This window comes from Myotis myotis, unplaced genomic scaffold (genome assembly GCF_014108235.1).
Source record: "Myotis myotis isolate mMyoMyo1 unplaced genomic scaffold, mMyoMyo1.p scaffold_m19_p_35, whole genome shotgun sequence".
NCBI lineage: Eukaryota > Metazoa > Chordata > Mammalia > Chiroptera > Vespertilionidae > Myotis > Myotis myotis.
In genome coordinates this window covers 1,464,917-1,487,668 of record NW_023416341.1, presented here as the reverse complement: position 1 = coordinate 1,487,668, position 22,752 = coordinate 1,464,917, and the positions used below count along the sequence as shown (strand labels likewise).

The 22,752-nt window shown below is 48.5% G+C and overlaps 1 protein-coding gene across 4 annotated transcripts in view; it reads right to left on the bottom strand.

Moving 5' to 3' along the window:
• LOC118652894 (katanin interacting protein) overlaps window positions 1-22,752 on the bottom strand; it is a 203,712-nt gene that overhangs the window by 148,124 nt on the left and 32,836 nt on the right. The gene's annotated exons all lie outside the window — the stretch shown is intronic.

Below are 22,752 nucleotides of genomic sequence, written 5' to 3'. Positions count from 1 at the left end.
GGGGGGGGGGGGGGGCACTTATCAAAGCCACCTGGACATAGGCCTAGGCCCGCGTCGTGGATACTGAGCTAGGCCCAGGTCGCTCGCACCCCAGCTGCCGGGTGTGGTGGTGGCTGGCAGCTCAAAGCTGTGTCCCTTCCAGAAAGCATGTTTATGCCTACTTTCTGAAACTGGTGGATGCCAAGGGTACAAAGACCCAGGCTTCTTGTCTCAGCTGGAAACACCTCTGAAGGGCCACTATCCCCAGAGCTCCCTATGGGATCATCACAGCCTGCATGGAAGTTCAACTCCTGCCTCTGCCCAAGCCTGCTTTCCCCACCCCCACGGAGTCCTCCCCCACCAACCGCCTGCCCGGCTGTCTCCAGCCCAGAGCCGGCTTCCTGGGGACTAAGACAATAGGTCTTTCCCCCTTGACCACAGCTCCTAGGCAGGGCTGAGTCTCAGTACATCAAAGGCCATCGACAAATGCATTTTGAACTGAATGGGCAATCCTACTTGGTCGGCCAGGACTTCCCACAGTGGTCCTGAATTCAAACAGGACAGACCCAAGTCCCGAAAGTACAATGAATTCCTTGGACCACAGACCCCAATTTTTTAAAAAATTTATGAGAGAGAGAAACATTGATGCAAGAGAGAAACAGCAATTGGCTGCCTCCTGCATGCCCTGCCCTGGGGAACGAGCCCACAACCCAAGCTTGTGCCCTGACCAGGAATCGAACTGACGACCTCCTGATGTATAGGATGACACTCAACCAACTGAGCCACTCCGGCCAGGGCCAGACCCCAATTTTAAATTCTGAAATCTGGTTGCCATGGAGGTATGTGACATCGGCCCTCAATTCCTGGGTCTTCGATCAATAGCTGAGCAGCGAGTGAGATGGTCAGGACTCAGCTGTGGAGCCAGGTGCCCGGGCAAGAACCCTGACCTGCTGGTGTGAGTGGAAGAAGGTACCTGTGCCAGGGTTTCCTCCACTGTCACACTGGACTGATGTCCTAGTGGCACTATTTACAACAGCCAAAAAGTGGAAGCACCCCAAATGTCCATCAAAGGATGAATGATAAACAGGGTGTGGTATATCCGTGCCAGGGAATATTCTTTGGTCACAAAAAGGAATGAAGCGCCCACACAGTACAGATGACCTCGGAAACATTTTGTTAAGTGAAAGAAGCCAGACACAAAAGGCTACGTATTATGATTCCATTTATATGAAATGTCCAGAATAGGCAAATCCATGAGACTAAAGTAGATGAGTGGCTGCCAGGGAATGAGGAGCAGCTGCTAACGGATCAGGGTTTCTATCTGGGTGATATGTTTGGAATTAGACAGTGGTGATGGTTGCACAGCATTGTAAATATACTAAATACTGTTTAACTGTATACTTTTAAATGGTGTTTTTTGTTTTGTGTAATTTATCCTATCCTATATAATAAAAGGGTAATATGCAAATTGACCAAACGGTGGAACAACCGGTCACTATGACATGCACTGACCACCAGGGGGCAGACGCTCAAGGCAGGAACTGCCCCCTAGTGGTCAGTGCGCTCCCACAGGGGGAGTGCCGCTCAGCCACAAGCCAGGCTGACAGCTGGCGAGCACAGCGGCCCGCCTCCTTGGCAGCGCTAAGAATGTCTGACTGCAGCTAAGGATGTCTATCAGTTGGACATCCCCTGAGGGCTCCCAAACTGCTAAAGGGCGCAGGCCGGGCTGAGGGACCACCCATCCCCCTGCCCCCAAGTGCACAAATGTTGTGCACCGGGCTTCTAGTATCTCAATTAAAAATGCAAAAAAGGGGGGTAATGATTAAAAGAATCCACCTTATACACATAAAACGATTATTAAAGCACTGCCTGGTGTATAATGCATGTTCAGTAAATGTTAGCAACTAAGATGATGTTGATTAGAAATATGCAGAGGTTTTAATCATGATGGTACAACATCTGAACTCACAGTTACCCTAGAGCCAGCTCCCTGAGCTACCCGGAGGCGTTTTATGCCACAAAGCTAACACCACCTAAAATTCACACAAAGAAAAGATGACATGACTTTTTTAAGGATGCAACCTCCCTTTTCCCCGAGTAGGAAGAGGCTGAGCTAGCCTGTTTCTGGGGAGAGCAGCTGGGGGTAGGACTTGCTCTGCCTTTGGAGAGGGGCTGCCCTCACACCCTGGACACAGGCCCGGGCTGGTGACAATCAGGACCTGGTTGCGCACCAGCCCTTGAGCGTCATCACAGTGGCAGGCAGCGAAGGCTATGAGGGCGCTCTGCCAGAGAAGGGTCTGCACTAATAAAAACAGCGGTCTTGCCATGTCTCCACTGGCGTGTTTCTCCAAAGGGGATGGCTTCCAGCTGGCGAGGAGGGCTAGGAATAGAACCGGGCTGACGGGTGAGGCCGGGTGCAGGCTGCAGGAGACGGTCCTTCTTCGGGCTGAGGAGGAAGAGCAGGGGCTGGGAGTCTCTTCCAGCCCCTAAAGCAGCCTGTGTCCTCGCTGAATGTGCGTTCTTAAGAGCAGAACAGCAGCCCACAGGTTCCACCATCTCTCGGTCTCCTGCTTGCTCCTTCCAGCCCACAGCCTACCACTGGGATTTGCTCTAAGACACAGGTCTCCTGGCTTCCCTCATTAAAAGCCTGCAACGGCTGGCTGGCGAGTGAGGTGACAGAGGCACTTTGGGGAGCAATGTGGCAGCATTCACTAAAACAAGACAAAAGCAGTCCCCACACAGCTCCCATGTCCTCTGACCCAGCCATTCCGCTCCATGGAATCTCCTGGAAAGACGCACACAGGTGCCGAGGAGGAATGTACAAAATGCTAAGCCTCCGGCAGGAAAATGGCTAAATGACGCTAGGTCTGTCCATACCTGACTGTAATGAGATTTTTTCTTTTCAAAGACCTAGTTTATTTTTAACACCCAGGATGGACTTCGTATAGTTCAGGGAGGTGAGGCAAGTTACATGTTACAAAATCAAGTTACAGAAAAACACAGTCATCATGACCTCATTTTGTTAAAATACACACACACCAACATACCACATATATTTCAGGGGCACATTTGGGAACACAGATGCGCGGAGAAAGGTCTGCAAGGGTGCGTGCCAAGCGCGTGCCAGCAGTCCTTCCAGGAGGGGCAGACCGGGCTTCGGGAGAGGTAGGAACTGGCAAAAGGGACTTGAGCCTTACCTAGGAGCTTAGAAATAATGTTCTTAAGGAAGCTGCTTTCACGTATTACTGTACAGCTAATGACCTCCACCTACCCTACCTCCCTTTTCAAAAAAGAAAAAAAAAATCGGTGGCTCCACATTCCAGACAGACGCAGCTGGACAGGCTTCCCCCAAGCCCAGGTTCCCACACCCAGCTGTCGGCTCCAGGTCTCGGCAGGTGTGAAGCGGGAGCCCCGATCTTCCTCCCGCACCTGCTCCCGCCCGCTTTCCCATCTCGGGGTGACCAAAGGCTTTCTGGTTGCTCAGACCCTCTCTTTTTCTCCCACCACATCCAGCCAACCAGTCCAAGCGGCTCTACCCTCGCGATGCTCAGGGCCCGGCGCCCCCTCTGCCCCCCACCGCCAGCCGCCCCCTTCTCCGGGGGCTCTGCCACCGCCCTCACACAGAGCCAGAGGGAGAACACGCACTGCTAAACGGGTCTGTGCTGGCCCTCTCCCACGCCTTCTCCCGTGGCTCCTGCCTCACGCAGACAGCCAAGTCCTTACCCGACCTGGCTTTACCCTCTGTCCTCACCTCCCACCACCTTACCCCTCATTCCCCGTAATTCAGCCACACAGGCTATGCCCCCAAGGACGCTGGTGCTTGCTATTCCCTCTGCCAAAATGCCCTCTTCCTCTCGCTTCCTTGCCTCTGCTCACCGGCTCAGTGAGGCCTCCTGAGGAGCCCATGTAACATAACAGCCCCCAGCACTCCCAGCCCCCCTTCTCTGCTGTACTTTTTCCTCTGACACCCTTATAATTTACTTATCTACTTAGGGTCCGCCTTTAACCACTAGGACATAGCTCCGAAAAAGTGTGGGTTTGTGTCTGCTGTGTTCACTGTGGAATCTCCAGGAGCCAGGGCAGGGCCTGGCACACGGCAGGTACTTGAAGATATTTGCTAAGTGACTGCCGGAATGAGCGACGTTTTCTCTATGGGGCCCGCCTGCATCACCAGCCTCCGCGACCCCCGTTCGCTCCCACACATACTCTTTGCTTCTCTCACAATGAACTACTTGCTGGTCCCTCAAACTGGTATATGCCCAGGCGTCTGCACCTGTTTATCTGCCCGGCCTTACCTATCCATTAGCTTCAGTGTCACCTCCTCCTGACACCCTGGCCAATCCACCTCCCACTCCCCACCCTGCTGGTGAGTTGAGGTTCCTCCTCTGACTCCCGTACCTCCCCACTGTTTCAGGACTCATTACTCCCACTGTTGGTAGAATCAATTCCTCGGAGCTGGCCACATGGGGTTGGCATGTTTTTCCTCATTGAATCATCACAACAACTGATAGAGCACAAATTATTATCTCCATTTTACAGCTGTGGAAACTGAGGCACGGAGTCGCCAGTGAACAAGTACAGAGCTGGAATCTAAACCTAACTTCACTAGACTCCAGTCCGTGCTTATCCCCTGAAGTGCCAGCAGGGCCCTCCACAAAGCCGGGAGTGCTGTGATGGCAGGGCCCAGGCCTCTGCCGAGTCACCAAAGAAATCAGCAAACCGGCCCAAAGGTCCCCAAGCCCTGGTCTGGGCTGCACGGGGTGAAGGCCCACAGTGGGTCCTGAGCTCCCGGCCTGAGACGCTGTCCAGCCCTCACCGACACCACCACAGAAGCCACGCCGGGACAATGTAGGCCCGCAGAAGGAGCCGAGCGTGAATAACATGAGCTTCAGCAGCAGGCAAAACCGAGAAGAAGTCCTGGTTCCTCTACTCACTAGCTGTGTGCTCCGAGCCTCCCTGTCATTTATAAAACGTGCTGCCGGACTCCGGGCATCGCCCTCCCCATGGCCACAGGTCAAGCACTGAGACTCCTGGAGGCCAGTCCAGACAGCTGTCCCACCACTGCCCACAGGCGGCTGGCCTGGAGCAGGCACCTGACCCAACAGGGCCAACAATCCTGGGGGATTTGGACTAAAAGGCTCCGGAAGATCTGACTATTCCCTCGAAGGGAGGAACGTGAACTCAGGAGTTGCTGGTGGGACGATTTTCTGCCAGGAGAACTGAGAAACAGAGAAAGCGGGTTTGTGCCAAGTGAGAGTGACACTGATGCTGACAGGCATAAAGGTAAGAGCCAGAGAGAGGACTTTCCAGGAGACCCGAGGACCCGGCACTGGTTCACCATCTTGAAACCATTCTTAACATGTTGACACCCAGACGCATCACTGCCCTCGGATTCTGTGAGCACCCACTCTTCAGAACCCTCTAATGCAGTAACATAGTCCCCCTCTCCCAACGCGGATTGAGGTTGTGTTTGTTTAACTGTCTCAAGAATACAAAGACTTACTTTGAACTGTTATGGGAAATAGAACTAATATATGAAAACCGCTTACCTCAGTGCCTGGCTATGGTAAATAACACCCAACCCATGGTTGCTAATAGCATCATTATAATCAAGCCACAAGGACATGCTATTACAGGAACTGCACAAATCAATCATCTTGCTCTTCTAAATAGCTCATCTAAATAGCTCTTCCCCCCAAGGGTGGCACACCATGGTTCTGTCTTTGATCCCATCCCAGGCCATAATTTTATCAATGGCTGGATCTGGCTGTGAAAGGCTATTCTTTCTGTGGATGACATTCAAATGGGAGTCACACAGAATAAACTGAATGACGAAATCTGGGTTTAGATCACCTGCTACAGGCTAGAGATGGATGAAAACAGCTTGATAACATCATCACAGCCGAAGTAAAGGTCCTATACAAGGAAAGGCTCTGGAAGGAAAGTCTGGCTCGAGAAAGTCCATGAGAAAAGGCAGGGCTTTTAGCTAATGTGCTCAGTATGGGCTAACAGGTGTGGTGTGGCTGCCATACTCCCACCCCACAGCACACACAGTGAGTATGTTAGAAATTTTGCCAGAACAGAGAGTGGAGGGGAACTAACATGTTTTAGCACCTACTGTATGCCAGGCTGCATATTAAACACTTAGCACACTGTTTCAATTGGTGCTCCCACTAGTCTATGAGCTGGGTGTTAGGATCATTATTCCCATTGGACAGGTGAGAAAGCTGAGGCTTAGATAAGTGAAGGGACTTGACCGAGGCAGGAGAGAGCAGCTAGTATTTGAACCCAGTCCTTTCAGAAAGTACACCCATCCCTACATCCTACATTGATCAATTCATAGTTGGAATATTCAGTTTGGTTCTGACACAGTGTATTTTTAGAGAAAAATGAACTTCACCAGGAAGGTGACAACTCTAACAAGAAGTCACCTAGAGACGGATTCAAGTTGGAAGGACCAAGAGCAAGTACACACATCAGCCTCTCCTTTCCAAGTCCACAGAAATGACCATTTAAAATCCATAGAGGAGAGAACCAAGATGGCGGCATAGGTTAACGCCGGAGTTTGCTGCTTTGAACAACTACTTCAAAAGTGAAACCAAAAAACGGAAGGGACATCACCCAGAACCACAGGAACGCTGCCTGAGTGGAAGTCCTACAACTAGGAGGAAAGAGAAACGCATACGGTTAACGCCGGAGTTTGCTGCTTTGAACAACTACTTCAAAAGTGAAACCAAAAAACGGAAGGGACATCACCCAGAACCACAGGAATGCTGCCTGAGTGGAAGTCCTACAACTAGGAGGAAAGAGAAACGCATACGGACACTCAGAGGAGGCGCAGTGCTGAAGTCAAATTCTGAGGTGCGGAGTGCGTGGAGCGGGCTGGCGGCGGAGGGCGCGGTTGGCGTTTTCAATCGGGAGGGAGTCACAGACTCTGAGCTCCAGATACAGGCGAGTCTTTAGGGACCCAGACTCAAACGGGAGAAGCGGGACTGTCTGGCTTCGGTCAGAGCGAGTGCAGCTTTCTCTCTGAGCTTTGCAGCGGGTGCTGGGACTCAGAGAGGCAGAGCCCCTGGGGACAGGACTGAGAGCCGCCATAACTGCTCTCTCCGGCCCACCCTGTTGATCCTGTGCGACCCGCCCCGCCCGAGCCCTGCACACAGGCATTTGCCGGATAGCCTCAGGCAAACGCCAGATTAGCACCTCCCTAGAGGACAGAAGTTCTCTCACTGCTGACACAGCTGATTCTCATAGCCACTTGGCCTGGAGGTCAAACCCTCCCTGGAATTAGCTACAACAATCAAGATTTAACTATAAGACTGTGAACAAAGACCACTAGGGGGTGCACCAAGGAAGCATAACAAAATGCGGAGACAAAGAAACAGGACAAAATTGTCAATGGAAGATATAGAGTTCAGAACCACACTTTTAAGGTCTCTCAAGAACTGTTTAGAAGCCGTCGATAAACTTAATGAGATCTACAAGAAAACTAATAAGACCCTCGATCTTATATTGGGGAACCAACTAGAAATTAAGCATACACGGACTGAAATAACGAATATTATACAGACTCCCGACAGCAGACCAGAGGAGCGCAAGAATCAAGTCAATGATTTGAAATGCGAGGAAGCAAAAAACACCCAACCGGAAAAGCAAAATGAAAAAAGAATCCAAAAATGCGAGGATAGTGTAAGGAGCCTCTGGGACAGCTTCAAGCGTACCAACATCAGAATTATAGGGGTGCCAGAAGATGAGAGAGAGCAAGATATTGAAAACCTATTTGAAGAAATAATGACAGAAAACTTCCCCCACCTGGTGAAAGAAATGGACTTACAGGTCCAAGAAGCGCGGAGAACCCCAAACAAAAGGAATCCAAAGAGGACCACACCAAGACACATCATAATTAAAATGCCAAGAGCAAAAGATAAAGAGAGAATCTTAAAAACAGCAAGAGAAAGAAACTCAGTTACCTACAAGGGAATACCCATACGACTGTCAGCTGATTTCTCAACAGAAACTTTGCAGGCCAGAAGGGAGTGGCAAGAAATATTCAAAGTGATGAATACCAAGAACCTACAACCAAGATTACTTTATCCAGCAAAGCTATCATTCAGAATTGAAGGTCAGATAAAGAGCTTCACAGATAAGGAAAAGCTAAAGGAGTTCATCACCACCAAACCAGGATTATATGAAATGCTGAAAGGTATCCTTTAAGAAGGGGAAGAGGAAGAAAAAGGTAAAGATACAAATTATGAACAACAAATATGCATCTATCAACAAGTGAATCTAAGAATCAAGTGAATAAATAATCTGATGAACAGAATGAACTGTTGATTATAATAGAATCAGGGACATAGAAAGGGAATGGACTGACTATTCCTGGGGGGGAAAGGGGTGTGGGAGATGCGGGAAGAGACTGGACAAAAATCGTGCACCTATGGATGAGGACAGTGGGTGGGGAGTGAGGGCGGAGGGTGGGGTGGGAACTGGGAGGAGGGGAGTTATGGGGGGGAAAAAAAGAGGAACAAATGTAATAATCTGAACAATAAAGATTTAATTAAAATAAAAATAAATAAATAAAAAAAAAATAAAAAATAAAAATAAAAAAAAAATAAAATCCATAGAGGATGGAAAAATAGGGAGGGTGCCATTGGCAGATTACAAATGCTGAGAAATCCCTGAGAAATGGATGCAGACAGAAATGGATGAATGAAAAGAAACAGGCCACGTTCAGAAGTCCGGAAGGAGCGCTGTAAAAAGGGAACTGGTCTTGGGCTGCTCCAAACCTACAGTGGACACATTCTCCAGGGGCAGGAGGGCGCCTGAGGTCAGAAGTTGAATGAGGACTTCCACGGGGACCCCAGGAGGTGGCCCTTTAATCCACACAGCTAGTAGGAGATGTGACTGGGAGTCAGAAAAGCAAAACTTATCCAGAAGCCAACAGGAGATCCCGTGCTCGGAAGACAAACTATGAGCGCCACCCTTCTTGCAGCAAGTTCCATCCCTCTGCCCAGTCCCCGGCGGAGAATTAGAGTGAAAAGAAACAGCACTGACAGAGAAGAAAACAGGAGATCACAGTACATGGAAGAGGACATATTTACAAATTACTAAACATCCCTGGAAAACTCACACCATGAAAAATAGGGACCAACTCAACAAACAGAAGAACTAACAACCAAAGAAACAGAGACAACAATGCAAGCAGAGATATTTTAAACATGTTTGATAGTCCCAGAGGGATAAGAGAGGATACTGACTCCCACAAACAAGAACAGCCTATTATGGGAAAGAATTAACTAGAAATAATAAATGAAAGACTTGGAGAGAAACTAAGATGGCGGCATAGATAAACACCGGGAAATTGCTGCCTCCCACAACAATTGAAAAATCTTCTAGGAACACAAAACGGACATCATCCAGAACTACAGGAAGGCTGGCTGAGTGTAAATTCTACAACTAGAAGGAAAGAAAAGCACACTGAGAGACAGAGGAGCTGCGGAAGTAAAGTGCAGAGGTACGAGGGCTCGCGCGCGCAGAAAGGGGCTGGCACCTGAGGACGCGGCTGTCTTTTTGAATCCGGAGGGAGTCACAAGCTCCCGACGGCTCTGAACTCCGGTTCCGGGAGGTCTCTGGGGACCCAGGACTCATACAGGGAGAAACTGGACTGTCTGCCAGCGGGCAAACTTGAGGGCGGCTTTCCCTCAGAGGTGCTTGCAGCCGTTACTGGGACACTGAGACGCGCGACTCCTTAGGGCAGGGCTAAGAATCCGCCATAGCTGCTTGCTCCGCCCTTTGATTCCTTGAGACCCCGCCCCACCCAGGCTGCGGCAGAGGCTTTTGCATATGAATGCCCTGGCCCTTTGCAACCTGATAATTACCTAACTGCAGCCGGGCCAGACAGACCCAGAACTTCCAAGAGAAGGCCCAAGGCCCCACAGCGGCTTGCACTGCTTCACAGCTGAGCCTCATCAGGGCACCTCCAAACTCCAAAAAAGGAAGGGGAATCTGCAGTTCTCTTCGTAGCTCCTGCTGTGTAACCTCAGGCAGAGGCTAAATTAGCACCTCCTTAGATCCAAGAGCCACTGTACCCAGTGGTCAGAGGGGGACCATCCAGATCACAACTCCTCAGATCCATAAGGGACACACTCAGGGTGCAGACTCAGTGAGCACCAAAACCCCACTGAAGCAAGTCTTGCTCCAGAAGGGTGTCTCCAGCACAGAAGTTCTCCCACTGTAGACACAGCTGATTCTCACTGCCAATTGGCCTGGAGGTCAATTCCACCCAGTGATCCTACAACAACCAAGGCATAACTACAACAAGACTGTGCACAAAGCCCACAAGGGGGTGCACCAAGAGTGTCCACCTCAGGTAACTGGGGAGGCTGGGACACTGGGCCCTACAGGACACCTAGCACACAAAGCCACTCTATCAACACAGGGAAGCAGCCAAAATGCGGAGACAAAGAAACAGGTCACAAATGGCAGAAATGGAGGAAAGCAAATGACTGGATATAGAGTTCAAGGCCACGTTTATAAGGTTTTTCAAGAATTTTATGGAAACCGCCAATAAATTTAATGAGTCCCTCAATAAGTATAGTGAGACCCTGGAGGACATGAAAAAGGACCAACTAGAAATTAAGCATACACTGACTGAAATAAAGAATAATTTACAGAGATCCAACAGCAGAAAAGAGGATCCCAAGAATCAAGTCAAAGATTTGAAATTCAAAGAAACAAAAAATACCCAACCGAAAAAGAAAAAAGAAAAGAGATTCCAAAAATATGAAGATAGTGTAAGGAGCCTCTGGGACAACTTCAAGCGTACCAACATCAGAATTATAGGGGTACCAGAAGGAGAGAGAGGGCAAGATATTGAAAACCTATTTGAAGAAATAATGACAGAAAACTTCCCCTACCTGGTGAAAGAAATAGACTTACAAGTCCAGGAAGCGCAGAGAACCCCAAACAAAAGGAATCCAAAGAGGACCACACCAAGACACATCATAATTAAAATGCCAAGAGCAAAAGACAAAGAGAGAATCCTAAAAGCAGCAAGAGAAAGAAACCCAGTTACCTACAAGGGAATACCCATATGACTGTCAGCTGATTTCTCAACAGAAACCATGCAGGCCAGAAGAGAGTGGCAAGAAATATTCAAAGTGATGAATAGCAAGAACCTGCAACCAAGATTACTTTATCCAGCAAAGCTATCATTCAGAATAGAAGGTCAGATAAAGAGCTTCATGGATAAGAAAAAGCTAAAGGAGTTCATCACCACCAAACCAGCATTATATGAAATGCTGAAAGGTATTCTTTAAGAAGAGGAAGAAGAAAAAGGAACTCTTACCATTTGCCACAGCATGGATGGAACTGGAGAGCGGATAAATACCACATGATCTCACTCATTTGTGGAATATAATGAACAACATAAACTGATGAACAAGGACTGATCCAGAGACCAGAGACGGAGAGGCATTGATTGGATTGTCGGGCCTTGGAGGGAAGGTAGGGGAGGGTGGGGGTAAGGGGGAAAGATCAACCAAAGGACTTACATGCAAGCATATAGGCCTAACCAATGGACACGGACACCGGGGGGCGGGGGGGGGGGGGAGTTTGAGGTCATGGGGGGGGGGTAGAGGGTAACGTGGGGACAAGGACACATATGTAATATCTTAATCAATAAAAAATATATTTAAAAAAAGTAAAAAATAAATAAAAATAAAAATAAATGAAACACTTAATCACCAGGCAGGTGTGGCTCAGTGGTTAAGCATCAATCTATGAACCAGGAAGTTATAGGTTAAATTTCTGGTCAGGGTTGTAGGCTCAATCCCCAGTAGGGGACATGCAGGAGGCAGCTGACTCTCTCTCATCACTGATGTTTCTCTCTCTCTCTCCCTCTCCCTTCCTCTATGAAATCAATAAAAAAAAGATTTTAAAGATTTAATCATCAGAATAGAGAAATTAAAAGACACTGAACAGCAGAATATAGATACAGAGAAAATCAGTGAGCTGGAAGATCAGACAGAAGCATTTACCCAAAACACAGGAATAAGGACAGAGTACTACTGGCAAAAACATAAAAGCCTGTTAATATCCAAGCTTTAGGGAGTCAGGCATTCTCAGATATTTTTGGTAGGATTTGTAAAATATTAGGTTTTTCTTATGAAGCTTTTTCCAGATTTCTTACCATATGGGCCAAAAAAATCCCTATTTTTAAGCCAAAGGTCAGCAAATTACTGCCTGTTTTGGTAAATAGTTTTACTAGAACACAGCCACAATCATTCATATATCGACTATGACTGCTTTCGTGCTACAACAGCAGAGCTGAGTAGCTGTGACAGAGACAGCATGGCTCCCAAAGCCTAAAGTATGTATTGTCTGTCCCTCTACAGGAAAAGCTTGCTGACCCCTGGTTTAGGCCATTATTAGTTGGGTTTTCTGTTAATTGCGGCCAAACGCACTCTCAACTGAAGCAAAGAATAGAACTGTACAAATGGGAAAAGGTCGAGGAAGATGAACATCCAGTTGATAGCTGGTTGTTTCTAGGGAGAGGAATGAGATTGAGATTGGAGTAAATTTGAAGGGGAATTTGTATTTAACGCACAAACGAGAAACTTTCAATGACAATGACTTCAAACTATTTTATAATTTCATTTTTCTAATATAAGGATAACTGCAGGTCTATACACTGATAAAGAATAAACTGCCCGGCCGGTATGGCTCAGTGGTTGAGCACACACCCATGAACCAGGAGGTCTCCTTTCAGTTCCCATTCAGGGCACATTGCGAGCTCAACCTCCAGTAGGGGGCACGCAGGAGGCATCAATGTTTCTCTCTCCTTCTCCCTTCCTCTCTCTCTAAAAAAATCAATAAGGAAACATTTTTTAAAAATCAGTAAAAAAATATATCCTCAAGTGAAGGTTAACAACAACAAAAAATAAACTAATGTTACTTTTAAAAATATGGATGAATCTCAGAGATACATTTAATTTAAAAAAATGTACTTACTCTGTGAATCCTAAATCTGAAATATATGTAGTTGCATTTTTAAAAAAAGCTAGAAGAAAATATCAAAACAAGTGATAGTGATGAGCTAGGTGGTACGATAATGACTCATTTTTTCACCTTCCTGTGTTTTCCAATTTCTCTACACTCAGCATGCATTAGTTCTGGAATCAGAAAGAGATGAAAAAGGTGTGATGCAGGCCCCACTGAGATGGGTGCCTCCTGGTGTGAACAACACCAACCCTGCCTCCCCCAGCTACCCCAGGTGATGGAACATGGAGTGGGCAGGACCCAGTGGCGGCACTTGATGAATAATAATGGCATATGCTTAAACAGGTATGGTTCTAATATTTTATATGTATTATTCTTTAATTATCTCACCCCATGAAAAGATATTATATTTTCAGCTCCATTCTTCAGACAAAGAAACTGAGAGGTTATGTAACTTGCCAAAGACCACACAGCTATTAAGTGGTAGAGTCAGGATGCAACCCAGGCAGTCTACCTGGACCCTTTCCCTGCCCTTGACCACTCTTGCCATTCCATCTCCCAAGTGTGAAGCCTTCTCCCAGGGCACCAACAAAGCACAAGCAGCCCAAAGAATATTTTTTTAAAGAATTTAGGTTTCTTTAAAAAAAAAAAAAAAAAACTATCAAAGTAGTCATCCAGAAAAATAACTTCAGGACTTATTAAACTTCCTTACACTTCCTTCGGAGGTTTTGTTCTGAATTACATAATGGGGGCGAGGAGGGGCCTATAATCTCTTCAGAGGCTTCTAATCAGAATCCATCACTAACCGCATTCCTCGGGGAAAGGTGAGTATCAAACTGTCTTGGTTTCTCAGGTGGGAAACCAAGCTACCGTTTATCTGGTGGCCATTGCCCTGGCCTCTTATTCACCTGCCCGACCCTGCGGTCCCAGGAGTACGGGGTTCCCCTCTCCCCATGGAGCTCTGAGCAATAGAAGAGGGAAGGTGGCCTGTATCAGAATCCACGGAGTCCCGAGAGGGGCTGGGCTTGTGTTTATCTCCCCAACCTCAGTGAATCTTCAGATATCTGGGGAGAAAGGACCGCTGACGCCCATCTTACAGATAAAAAAACTGAGCCTGGGGATGGTTAAGTAGATCCCGAAGCTCCCCCAGCTGCCTCCCGAAACCATCCACCCTCTCACCACTGCGCACCAGTACACAGAACACAGTTTCAGCTCGGTGGCCCTGCATGTGGAACTGGGGCAGGTGGCCTCATAGCTGAGCCCAGGTTTCCTCATTGCAAGGTGAGGATGTGTTGCTTACCTCACAGGGTCTTGTAGGACGGACGGGAAAGCATTTTTTAACAACTGGGCTACTGTCAGTGTAACCACTCCCACTACAAAGTGGCTATTGTCTGCCCACCGTCCTTCCTCCCTTCTTCTGGTAACAGGATCCCGATGGTCCTTTGGGAGAAAACCTCTTCCTTACCATGTGCTTAATTCAGGGTTGACCCCACCCCAGCCTTGTCTTCAGGTGGGTGCACAGTCACTGGCTGGCCAGGAGTCTCAACTCGAACACTCGCTGGCCCTGTAGTGAGGGAGCTGCTCTAGCTTTCTGGAGTCACTGAGAGAATTATGACAGGAAGGAGAAGACGAAGAATCAGCCCCTGTCACCTCTTCAGGGTTCACTGCATGTCAGGCAATGTTCAGAGCACCGTAAGAACCTGAGGAGGAGGTGCCACTATTGTCCCCATTCTACAGATGCAGAAACTGAGGCTCCGAGGCAGTTAGGCACTTAGGTAACTGATGAGCCAGGATTCAAACCCAGGTCATGTGGCTCCAGAGCCTGTGCTTTCTCCCGCGTGCTACATGGCCTCTGTGCAGAAGCCTGGAGCTGCTGCGGCCAGCGGGCACCAAGAGAGAGCAGCCTGCTGGACAGTGGCCTGTCATGGAAGAAGGCAGAGGGGAGGGTGCTGAGTCAGAGCACCTGATCCAGCTGTGCCTGCTGTGGACCAGCCCTAGTGAGGCCACCACTTCCCATCTTTGCTGCAGCTGGTTTGAGGAGGGCTTTTGTCACTTGAACTGTCCGAGACAGGCTTATGGACCCTAATGAAGCTGAAGTCACAGAACCAATGGCTCTTGTCAGACATGGGGACCACAGAAGTGACAGAAGCCCAAAGAGGGGAGCATGAGTATGCGAAGGTCAGCAGTGGTGACTTGGGACTGGACCTCACATGGCCTGACTCTCATGGCCCTGACCGGGCTCCTGCAGAGGTGACCCAGCCTGAGGGGCAGCTCTCACAGGCCCACTTTCACCCAGGAGACATAGCTTTCACGAGTAATCCACAGGAACCTCCTTTCCTTAGATAGTATCATTCTCTTTTCTAATGACAGTCTGTATTCCATACAGTGATTTTGGGGGTGGGGAGGTAAAGGGAGACACTTTCAATGCAATTTCATGCCTAAGATTCAAGGATACAGGAAACTCTGATGATGCTCTGCTGAAGGGCACGCTGCTGAGCCACAACAGGCTCGGGAAGGAAAAGCTGTCAAAATTATCTCTTTCTGGTCCCAAATTGGAGCTCTCTGATCGGGGGTTTTCCTAGAGTTTAATCTTGTGTGGGAAGCTAAGCTGGTACCAGGAAGGTTTTAGGCATGTCAATCTCCTTCCTGGCATTTTATCCGAAATTGGCTGTTTTTGCTTCATGGCTGGCGTCCTGGCCTTGCCGCTGTGCAGCTCGGGTGATGGGGTTATGTCTGCACACAGCACCCTGTAGCTCCCAGCCTGGCTGCAGCCTGGAGTAGGCTGGTGATTCAGGGGCAAGTCATTCTGATGGGAGGGCTTATATACTGTTTCATCAGCCCAGTTCGAGTCCTGCTTTCCTTGGAAAGACTTCTCGCCCACCTCTGACTCTGAAGGTATTAGCTTTTTAAACAGGCTATTCTGACCTTGCCAGCCCTAAATTACAGTATTCATCATTACCGAGCAGCTAGAATGTGCCACTGCCGTACCAAGCACTTCATGGACATTAACTCACTGAGTTCTTCCCACAAGCCTGCGATGCAGGCACCCCTACTCTCTCCAAGAGGAAATCGAGTCACAGACAGAATAGGCAACTCTCCTGAGTGAGGACACTGGCCTAGGACCCAGGCTGTTTGGTTCCGGGGTTCCAGGCTCAACTGCTTTGCTGCACAGCTTCTAGCCCTGCCATGTGACTGATTCGCCTGCAGAAATCAGTTGTCAATGTTACCAGGACCCCCACCCTCCAAATGCTCAAGGCTACAGAGACCAAGGCTCAAGAAGCGGAAAGACTGACAACACTAACTTTACAACTGGGAACACATCTGGCAGGTGAATGTAAAATGGATTTCATTCTTCTCTGCCAGAATGTGAACTAAAAGGAAAAGTACAGATGCGGAACGTCAGCTGTCATATCAGGCAGGTATTGTAATGCAGCACCATCAGCTTGCACAGTCTTTCTCTCTCTCTTCCTTTCTATTTAAATTTTTAAACAAAGCAGTTAAGATCTTTAAATATGGAAGAAGCAGCTCCTAACTCCCCAGAAGGCTAAAGTGACAAGAACGCTGAAATAAGGAAAGGGAAGAGCTCCCTGCTGGCATGTTATTGGGCCCTGAAACTTATGGTAAGTCACCAGGTTCCCTGCTCCCCTGCCCTCTGCAATTAGCCACATGCTGAGGGCCCATGAGAGATGGTTTTCAAAAACCAAGGTGCTGGACATGCCCCCAGTCCTTCTCAGGACAGTGCCCTGCTCCATGCCCTGCTCAGACAAGTGGACTAGGAAACAACGGGGTGGCCAATGAATGGCTCTGGTGTGTGCACCTCAGCCAAGGGCAGCCCCCCTTGAATCTGGCCAGGATTCTACAAGGGGGCCTGGACAGAAAGCTCTGCCCATCTCGTGCACTATTAGGATACAAAACAGAAACATCAATATTAAAACAGCACATGCCCTCTGATCCATCAATTTCCGCTCTTAAGAATTTAACCTTTGACTCTTCCTGCATATGTGCACAGAGATGTCTGCTCTAGGATCGTCTTTAAAGTGCTCTCACAGCAGCCAAAGACCATTAATAGCCTAGACAGTCACCACCGGGAACCAGCAATATATTTATGGGCAATCCTTTATATGCAATTACTTAGCAACAAAACTGGATCGGAACTGACATGAAATGTATAGTCTTTTTTTTATGCCACTTAGTATGAATATTCATATTTTCCTACAGATATATTAACGCATTTGATTACAGAGTGTGCATTCACGACCGAGTACTATACAGTCATAAAGAAGAATGAAGTCTGTGCGTGTCCTGGAGTGGAATGAGTAGCTGTGTGGAAGCAGAGCCACGCGTACAAAGAGAAAGACCAAGTCTTGTGGCCATTTTTGAGCCCCTGGGCCCAGCTGAGCCTGAGAAATTCCCTTAGAACTGTGTCACTTTACAATCAAGAATGTTGGTACCCAAGTGTTCATGAATTTCAGGATTGGTTGATATTTATGATAAGCTATACACCTTCATACCCCTGCACCTGCCCAGAATGAAGTGTCCTGCTATGGAATGCCCTCCAAGCCATGTTGGTATGTGAAAACAAAATCCAGGAGCAAAGCAATGTGCATTGCATGCTATCATTGTGTTAAGAGGGGTGCTGGGGCAGAGAAGGTAGATATGCTCTGCATAGAATATTTCTGGAAGGACACACAAAAATTTGATTATAGCAGTTGCCTATTGAGAGGTGTAAGAAATGGACCTCTGTGATCCATTCCAGCATGGTCAGCTTCTGATGGAATTTGCTGAATTTCCCCAGGGCAAGCAGAATGTGGGAAGGAGGGAAGAGGATGTAGGAACAAAGAACTGCATGTGGGCCAGCATTATGGTGGAAACCCTCCCAGGGGTCTGCCTCAGCTAGACAGGGCAGGTGGAGTCAGCTAGAAAGGCCTTAGCCCAATTTTTATAAATGGCCCAATGGGAGACAGCAAGACCTAGGTGACATATGAGGAAACGGGTGACCTCATAGTATTCAGCCAATGAGGAACCAGAGGAGGGACTAAATAAATAGGCTGTGTTCCCTGGCCCACGTGTGAGCCTGTACAATGGACGTCCACTCTCAAGAGTGTATTAAAGTCTCATTTTCACCATGCTCTGTTTCCAAGACCATCATTTGAAATTTGGACAGGTGGGCATTTCTCACAGAGGGAAACTGGGTGCGGGGGCTGGTGTCAGGAGCCCTCTAAATACCCTTTAGTATTGATTAGCCAGATCAATCAGACTCTCTCTCTGGCCTCTGGACTGGAGAAGGAACAACTATTAGAGAGGTGCATCAAGACAAAAAGGCGCAGAGATGAGACGGGACCAGAGGTGTGTCCACTCTGGACGCACCCTGGATCCCGGACTCCCTTCTTGGATGTGTTGCCAAGATCCAATCTCCTATTTCGTTTGGCAGATCTGAAAGGAGTCTCTGCTTAATAGCAGGAAGTGTTTATGTGTGCACATGTGTGTGCACGTGCATGCATGTGTGTGCATGCAAAAGGAAAGCTAAATCCTCCTAGGTGGTTGAGCTAAATGACTTTTGCAGTCCTCTACAGAGTGAGTCCAGTAGATGAGTGTGCTGTCAAGAGGTTTTTTCCGCATCTCCAATCAGTTACAAAAGAAGGCAGTCCATCATCTCAGGCAGCTCTGAGAGAGGTTTGGGGGGTCGGGGGACAGAGCTCACTTGGCTGGGGCCCACTTGCCTGGGGGTGCTGATGCAAGGGAGACCCCTTTAGTAATAAGTGCAGTTGTGCCCCTCAGTGCTTGACCGTTAACCTATGAACTAGGACAGTGGTCGGCAAACTGCGGCTCGCGAGCCACATGCGGCTCTTTGGCCCCTTGAATGTGGCTCTTCCACAAAATACCACGTGCGGGCGCACATGTACAGTGCGATTGAAACTTCGTGGCCCATGCACAGAAGTCGGTATTTTGTGGAAGAGCCACACTCAAGGGGCCAAAGAGCCGCATGTGGCTCGCGAACCACAGTTTGCCGACCACTAAACTAGGAGATCATGGTTCAATTCCCAGACAGGGCACATGCCCAGGTTGTGGGCCCAATCCCCAGAAGGGGGTGTGCAGGAGGCAGCCGATCAAGGATTCTTTCTCATCATTGATGTTTCTCTCTCTCTCCCTCTCCCTTCCACTCTGAAATAGATTTAAAAAAAAAGAAGAAGTACAGTTATGCTGCCTCTTCGTCCAAGGACATGGCTCTCTCAGTTAAATACTAGACATTCTAAGGAATGGTGAACATTATGTAACTAACATTATGGAATGCTTACTATGGGTCAGGCACTACACCAGGTGCTTCAGAACACTGCAGCCTTTACGCTGCAAACCAGTCGCCATAGTGGGTGTTATCAAGTCAAGAGACTCGTCCAAGGTCACATGACTGGGCTGGCTGCAGAAGCACCTGGTGGGGCTAATTCACAGTTGCCTCCGTGAGTAGAAGGGCGTGTTCCCAGTGCCGTACCCACAAGCCCCGGTGCCGTTGGGCACCAGTGTGAACACTGGGCAGGGGGGTGATGAATAAAGATTTCTTTCTCCTCTGTGGTTTCCTTTCCTTTAAAAACACTGCATGATAAATTTACTTCCTAACGATTTCTGAGTAAACTACAATGGCCACAATTTCAAAATCATTAATAATTCATGACTAAGGGCCATAAACACTATATAATCTCCACAGGCAGGAACCATGAATACTTGTTGAGAATACTTTTACCAGCTACATGGAAGTCTCTACCGACTTGAAGCCAACCATCAAAGACACATTTTTCAGAAATGCTTCTAACCCTTCCGAAGCCTCAGCTCAAGATGCCTCTTCCAGGAAGTCTTCTCTCCCTCCCCCGCACCCTGGGTCTCCTCTATGATGTCTGCCATCCTGAAAAGGGGGGTCCTCCAGCCAGGCCGGCAGGGCGTGCGCAGGGAAGCACCTGGGGTTAGTTACCACCTGTAACTCCAGCTTCCCATCACAACCACTTGGGGAAATTAAAATACTCGGCTGCCTGGATCACGCTGCCAGAGATTCTGCTTTAACTGCTCTGGAAAGAGGCCTGGATGTCAGGGTATAGAAAAGCTCCGGGTGATTCTGTGGCCAGCAGTGTTTGTGAACCACTGCCATTAAGCACTCAGCATGGGGCCTGCAATGCAGCTGCTGAAACCCGTTTGCTGTAGAGCAGAGACGGGGGCAGGGAGGCAGCCTGGAGGGCTCTCCTGGAAGGGGCACATCCTCAATAGCAGCCATGGCCATTGTTGCCATATAGGAACAAGGACCTGCTGTCATTCTCCACTTTCCCAAAGAAGCCAGAAGTGTGCATTTTTACGTGAAATCTCCAATTTTTAAATGTGGACACCTCATTCTAAAAAACTGTAATAGAGTATGGGCCAAATAAAACAATCTTCGGGCTGAATTGGGCCTGGCAAGCTCACTGAAAACAGCTGCCCATCCTCCTTTGCCGTGTTGGCCCTTGAACACTCAGAAAAGTACCCATGGAAACCGCGTTCTCCGGCCAAGGTGTAAGGAGGCCCAGATAACCTCACGGCCCAAGAAACACGCCACATGTCATCCACCTGTCCTCACCAGCATGTCTTTTTCTCATCTTTCATGGGGACAGAGCTTGTCTACACCTGACACCCTGTGTGAGGCACAGCGCATCAGGAGGTGCAGATTCCACAGACTGGGGAGGGTGGGGGTGGGAGGGGGTGATGCAGAAAGAGGAGGTGGATGGAAAAGGCCTGTTATGACATAGAAGGATGAACATCCTGGCAGCATGGCATTAATTTCTTTCTCTTGTTTTTCTGACCAAGCAAAAGCCCTATTTGAGAGTCAGCACCCTCTTTTTCAGAGGGACCAAATATCTTTCAGGGTGAAAGTTGAATATTGTGATAAACAACCCCATTCTCTATTTTCCCTCACTTTCAGAAGAGGAGTGTGATCTGAAATGCTCTCAGGCAACTGATGTGATGGGAGTAGCCTAGCCGGGAAAGTGCCAATTAGGGGGGTCCTGCTGCCAGGAGGAGGGAGGGAGAGTGTTTCCACTGGCTACCTGCTCCCTGCTTCCTGGGGTCCCAGCTAACTTCTTACTGTGGATGAGTGGGATGCTGTTGTTCCGTAACCTAAGACATCAGTTAGGTTTACACCATTCATTCCTGGCTGAGCAGGGCTGGTCACCATCCTCGGTCACTTCGCAGAGGAAGACCAGGTGCGTGCAGGTCTGAGCTCCTCCCGTTCTTTGCAGGAGGCGAGCACACCTGCGCCTGCTTCCAGAGAGATCTCCCTACCAGAGAGCTGCAGGAAAATGCACCCTTGTTCAGCATCTAGATTGCCCACTGGAGCTGACATTTATTTAGGCCATTCCAGCAGCATCAAGCTTCCCAAGTTATGTCCCAGCCCTCATTCCAGGCAGGTTGATCGAATAAGAAAACCCACACTGGCTGTTCTGGCTGCAGCTGAGAAAAGGAGGAGAGGATGAGTCACAACAAAGTAAATGGGGCGTCCAAACCCAACCTGCCTCCTCAGAGCTGGCTGAGGGGAGGCCAGCACAGAGGAAGCAGAGCCACGCGTACAAAGAGAAAGACCAAGTCTTGTGGCCATTTTTGAGCCCCTGGGCCCAGCTGAGCCTGAGAAATTCCCTTAGAACTGTATCACTTTACAATCAAGAATGTTAGTACCCAAGTGTTCATGAATTTCAGGATTGGTTGATATTTATGACAAGCTATACACCTTCATACCCCTGCACCCATATGCCACTATTAAGACTCAAATTTTAACTCCCATGAGTTTGAGACCTCCCTGCGTAACCTATGAGTCCTTGCACCACTTCCCATCTCAGGCTCAATGATCTTGCCGCTTTCCTATTCGTGTCTCTGTGACTTTGATCATGCCCTTTACTTGGCCTGGAAATCTCCCACTCACGCTTTAGGAGGCAGCCTATACATCGGCTTTTCTGCAGTCTTTCTTACTAATCACTGGCAGAGTTAGGTGACCCCCTTTGTGTATTGAAACCTTTTCTTTGCCCTTCTCTCACTATATTGGCACTTTCTGTATTATAATCTGTTGCACATCCTGAGATCAAGGGCTGTCTCACCCATGCCTTAGTTCCCAGCTGGTGCCTGGCACAGAGCAGATGGGTTCAGAATGGTAGATTTCAAGAATGGCCGTAATATTTTGTAGATTTCCTCTCAAGAAGTGAGACCTATTTCCCACCCCTTGAATCTGGGCTGACCTTGTACTTGCTTTGAGAAACAGAAAGTGGCAGAAGTGACCATGCCAGTTCTGAGCTAGGACTCAAGAGGTCCTACGCTTCCATTCAAACTCTGAAGTCTTGAACCTCCATGTGGCTAGCTTGCTGGAGGATGAGAGAACATTGGAGGAGAACTAAAGCTTCTAACCGATAGCCCTAGGTGACAACAGTGAGTGACAAATGCTTAAGTGAGCCCAGCTGAGGTCAGCAGACCTGGCCCATCAGCAGATGCCCAGGTAAGCCTCGCCCAGACTGCTGCCCCCCCCCCCTCAGAATTATGAATAAATGCATGGCTGTTTTTAAGTTGCAGTGATTTGTTACACAGACAAAGCTAACTGACACATTCAACAAGAGATTATGACCAACAAGTGACACTGGTTGATAACTCTAGTTACCAACTATTATTTAGTCAGGGATTCAAGCTTGGGACTCAGCGAGGAGAGCCAGGAACACTTAATCCCCAGCCTGCTCCCCCGTCCCTTCAAGTAGCTGCCTCCCACCAGCCCTCGCCAGTGAC